Raw genomic sequence first — 5,646 nt, forward strand, 5'->3', positions numbered from 1 at the left:
CAAAAGAAAAAAATAGAAAGAAAAAAGAATAAGTAAAATGAACTTCACAAAATTAAAAACTTTCGTGCAACAAAGGACATTATCAAGAAAGTGAAGAAAACAACCTTCAGACTGGGAGAAAATATTCAGAAACCATATATCTGATAAGGGTTAATATCAAATATTTAAAGAATTCCTATATCTCAACAACAAAAAAACAAACAACCTAATTTTAAAATGGACCAAGAATTTAAATAAACCTTCCTCCAAAGAATAGAAATGGCCCATAAGCACATGAAAAGATGCTCAATTTCATTAGCAATTAGGGAAATGCAATTTAAAAGTACAATACATACCATCTCATGCCCACTAGAATGGCTGTTATTTTTAAAATGGAAAACAACAAGTGTTTTCAAGGATGTGGAGAAATTGGAACCCTTCTATAATGCTGGTGGGAATATAAAATGGTGCAGTCACTATGGAAAAACAATTTGGTGGTTCCTCAAAAAGTTAAACATAGAATTACCATATAACCTGGCAATTCCACTGCAATGTATAGACCCAAAAGAACTGAAAGCAGAGACTTGAACAGATATTTGTACACTAATGTTCATAGCAGTATTATTCACAGAGAAATGTGAAAGCAACCGAAGTGTCCATGGACAGATGAATGGATAAACAAAATGTAATATATACATACAATGGAATATTATTCAGCCATAAAAAAGAATGAAGACCCCATCCCAATCGGATAACAGAATGAGACTTTCCAGGGATCTGTTCCCCCACAGAAGCTTTGAGCAACAAGCACAACTAGAAGAAATGTCTTTCTCAAAGCTCCAGATAAGTCAAAGGATTGCAGTCACAGGGTGTTTTAGTTTCCGCATTGCTAAAGCAAATATCATGCATTGGGTTGACTTCAACAATGGGAATTCACATTTTTTAAACTAGGAGAAGTCCAAATCAAAGCATCATCAATTATACCAAATACCATTGATTGTACACTTTGGATAAGATTTATTAATGATTTAATATGTATCAATAAAATTGATTTGTTTGGGGGAAGAAAGCATTATCAAAGCTATGCTTTCTTCCAGAATTCTGGCATTCTGTGCTCTCCAAGCATTGGGGTGGCGGCATCTTCCTGAACAATGGGGCGGGAGGCCTGCCCCCTCCAAGCGCAGGGGCAGACGTGCCCTTTCCACACACAGGGGGGCGGCGCTGCTCTCTCGGCCTGAGGAGATCTCTTCCGTCCAGACCTTGGCTTCCGTGGTTCTGCCCTTCAAGTCGTTCTTCCTTCCCTTCATCCTTCCTGTCCCTTTCAGTCCAGGCTGGCAGTGGTTCTGCTCATACAAATACCACCAAAAACACTTGTCAGCCTCGCATGCTAATTCACAGGGATCCAAACCATCAGCCAACAGAACTTTCCACGCTCTTTCCTGTGTAACTGCATTTCCAGTCCCGACTTCCCCTGAAATGACGGACGGGTTCCGTGTTCAGTTAAATCCTTACATGGGGCCCTATTCTCCAGGCACCCACTTTCCAGAAGCTCAGGGAGGTCCCTGATAGAGCTGCTTCAGGTTCTAGTCTCAGAACCCTCTATTTGGATAGGCTCAGAATTTTCAATTTCTAGGGTTTTTTGTGCTTCAGAGTTCAGTTTTCAGCTTATCCTTTTCCTCCCACTTATTATTATTATTTTTTTTAGGTGCTGTGGCTGGGGATTGAAGCCCAGACATTGCAGTGGGAAGCCAGCGCTCAACCACGGAGCCGTATCAGCTCCCCCGGGTTAGCTCCTTCGCTTGTTTGCTTGTTGTTAGTTTTGTTTTCTGTTGTTTTCCGAGGTACCAGGAACTGAACCTGGGACCTCCCAGGTGGGAAGCAGGTGCTCAGACCCTTGAGCCACATCCGCTCCCTCCTCTCATATTTTATTATGAGCTTCGAGGAGAACTCAGGCTGCATTTTCCACACTTAGCTTGGAAATCTTCTCAGCCAAACATCCAAGTTCATTGCTTTCAAGTTTTTCCTTCCATCTGACATCAGAACTCAATTTCATTAAGTTCTCAGCCACTTTAAACCAAGAATCACCTGTCCTCCAGTTTCCTATAACACATTCATTATTTCCTTCTAAGGCCTCATCAGAAGTACCTTTAGCATCCACATTTCTACCTTCAGTCTCTTCAAGGCAATCTAAGCTTTTTCTATCAAGCACCTCACAATTCTTCTAGCATTTACCCAAATGTTCCCACATTTTTTGTATTTGCAATAGCAGCCCTCCATTCTTGGTACCAAAAACTGGTTTAGTTTCCTCATTGCTAAGGCAAATACCATGCAATGGGATGGCTTCAACAATGGGAATTTACTGGCTCATGGTCTTGAGACTAGGAGAAGTCCAAATCAAAGCATCATCAAGGCTCTGCTTTCTTGCAAATGCTTGGCATTCTGGAATTGGCGGCTGGTGCTCCCTGGTCCTCGTCTCCTTTGTCACTAGCAATGCACATGCGGCCTCTCCTGGCCTCTCCCTGCTCTACTGAGCTCCCTTGACGTTCAGCTTCTTGCTTCTCACGGCTTCCTCTCCAACTGTGTGACTTTCATTCTGCTTATAAAAGATTCCAGTAAGAGGATTAAGACCCTCCCGACTGGGTTGGTCACACCTGAACTGAAGAAACCTCATCAGAAGGTCCTGCTTGCAGTGAGTTCACACCCACAGAAGTGGATTAAGGTTAAGAATGCGTTTTTCTGGGGCACATGACTCGAAACCATCACTGACAAGGTGAATGCCCATCAAGAAACAGGCATGTATTGGGAACAAATTTAGTGAGTATTGTTCAAGCCTAACATGCAGGAGGCATGTTAATCTGCACACCAATGCCTTACTGGTCAGCACTTTTCACATTTCAGGATTGAAGAGAACTTGAGCAGTGGGCACACTGGGGAATGTTTCGTAACAAGTAAGGACAGATAGGGTGCATTCCGGGGAGTATTGTGGTCCTCGCTGGCAAGGCTGGCCTCTTCCTCGGGAACTGACAGTGCCCACAAGTTGGCATCTATGGTATCGACTTCACTGATTATGAGTGCAATAAAAGGGGCAGTCCCTGGTCAGGCCAATTGAAGTCCCACCCTGGGAGAGGGTGCTCTGCACAGGTGTTGTTTTCAATCAAGACTCTGGTATCGACTGATTTGGGGCTTCCCAGCTGTGAGCTAGATGTTGGTGAGTTTTTGTGTAATACTGTTCTACTTTTCTGTTATTTTGTGACTCTGATCAATATTGATTTAATCTTTTCACTGATTATGGTATTCTTGTTTCTCAGTCTAATTGTCAGGATAGACTTATTAAACTAGATATGCAGATATATATTTACTTTGCATCCAATCAGGACTCTGGTCAGAGGTGGGCCAGGTATGTCGGTGTTTGGTGAGCTTGTGAATGTATGTATGCATGTTGTGAGAGACTGGGATATAGCAGTTGGACCCCTGTTTATAGACAATCCTTCACTTATTTCGTATTCTTTCAATTAACAAAGGTTCACTTCCTTCCTTCCTTCCTCTCTCTCATCCAATTGGGACGCTGGCCAGAGATGGGCCAGGTATGTTGGTGTGTCCCCTGGGTAAATTCCCCATTTACATGAATACAAATGTCCTCATTCCCCCAGAAAAGTGTTTCCTCATAGTCCCATGTAATACACTGTATGTCCCATATCTGTTTGGTGAGCTTATATCTATAGTGTATATATTGTAAAGGCTTATGATGCAGCAGTTGGACTCCTGTCTGTAGACAATTTTTGCCTATTTTATATTCTCCCAATTATTAACAGAAGTTTAATTAAATAAATATATGTCTGTATATTGCTTTCTTATGCTTCAGTTAATTGAGTTGTTATACCAATCTCTCTCTCTCTCTATATATATATATATATGCATATATGTATGTATATATATAGCAAAGCATTTTATCTAGCAGAACAAGGCAACTTAAAAACAGTCGGAGGGAAGCGGATGTGGCTCAAGTTACTGAGGTCCATAGTTCGGTTCCCAGTGCCTCCTAAAGAAGACAGTGAGCTGATGTGATGGGCAGGTACAGCAAGGTGATGCAACAAGAGACACAAGAAAAGAAAAACATAATCAGAGACGCAACAAAGCAGGAAGCTGAGGTTCTTGGTGCCTCCTAAAGAAGACAGTGAGATGATGCAACGGGCACGGTCAGCGAGCTGGCACAACAAGATGATGCAAAAGGAGACACAGGGAGGAAAAACATAATGAGAGATACAACAAAGCAGAGAGCAGAGGTAGGTCAGGCAATTAGGCGCCTCCGTCCCTCATCAGAGGTCCTAGGTTCAGCTCCTGGTGCCTCTTAAAGAAACAAGGAAGATGAACAGACATGGCAAGTGCAGACAATGAGGGGGTGGGGAGAAATAAATAAAATAAACCTTTTTTTAAAAAACACAGTAGGATTACCTGGTATTCTTACTTCCCAATCCCCAAATCAGTTCTATGCAGAGCCAGCATACATTCCCTTGAAGGTCCTTGGTACTAGTTACAGAGTTTAAAGTGTACCCTTTGTGCACATAATAGAGTGCAAGTATGTCTGGGCCAATCTATCTGGGGCAGCCTGAAGGACTGAGGCAAGACAGGCTTGCCATCCAGAACTTGACCTGTGCCTAGAGATGGCTCACAGAGCTCACCTATGGAATTCTGTAGGAGAATAATCAAATTGCAGTTGACTGAGATAAAGGAGTGTCAGATATGAGACATACAGTGTATTACATGGGACTATGAGGAAACACTGTTTTCTAGGGGAATGAGGACATTTGTATTCATGTAAATGGTGAATTTACCCAGGGGAAGATAAATGAACAAAAAAGACCCCGAAGTCTCTGTTTGCCTGGGGCTGTTCTCTAAACTCATTGTATGGCTATGCTCTGCAGGAGAGCACTTGCACTGGCCAATCTGCAAACACCAAGAAATGTTTTTCTCTCTCTTTCTCCTTCTCTCTCTCTTCTCCCTCTTTCTTCCCTCCCTCCCTTCCTATCTCTATCTCTCTATCTCTAGCTCTGTCTCTACCATTTTTTTTAGTTAGCTCCTGACATTAAGGAAATCTCTGTCATAACACTAGCTGGATATAAGTTTAAGGAACAGATGCAGCAGTGTCTAAATTTCAGAGATACATTAATATACCAAAATGTTCATACTGCAATAAAAGATTACAAACATACAAAGAAACAAGAAATGATATCTCATGAAAAAAAGAATAAAGAATTAGAAACCATCAGAGGAAGTCCAGAGAATGGCCATACCAGACAAAGACTTTTTAAAAAAATCTCAAGTAGGGAAACGGACTTTGGCCCAGTGGTTAGGGCGTCCGTCTACCACATGGGAGGCCTGCGGTTCAAGCCCCGGGCCTCCTTGACCCGTGTGGAGCTGGCCCATGCGCAGTGCTGATGTGCGCAAGGAGTGCCGTGCCACACAGGGGTGTCCCCCGCGTAGGGGAGCCCCACGCGCAAGGAGTGCACCCATAAGGAGAGCCGCCCAGTGCGAAGGAGGGAGCAGCCTGCCGAGGAATGGCGCCGCCCACACTTCCCGTGCCGCTGACGACAACAGAGGCGGACAAAGAAACAAGACGCAGCAAAAAGACACAGAAAACAGACAACCGGGGGAGGGAAGGGGAATTAA

This window comes from Dasypus novemcinctus, chromosome 10 (genome assembly GCF_030445035.2).
Source record: "Dasypus novemcinctus isolate mDasNov1 chromosome 10, mDasNov1.1.hap2, whole genome shotgun sequence".
Classification (NCBI taxonomy): domain Eukaryota; kingdom Metazoa; phylum Chordata; class Mammalia; order Cingulata; family Dasypodidae; genus Dasypus; species Dasypus novemcinctus.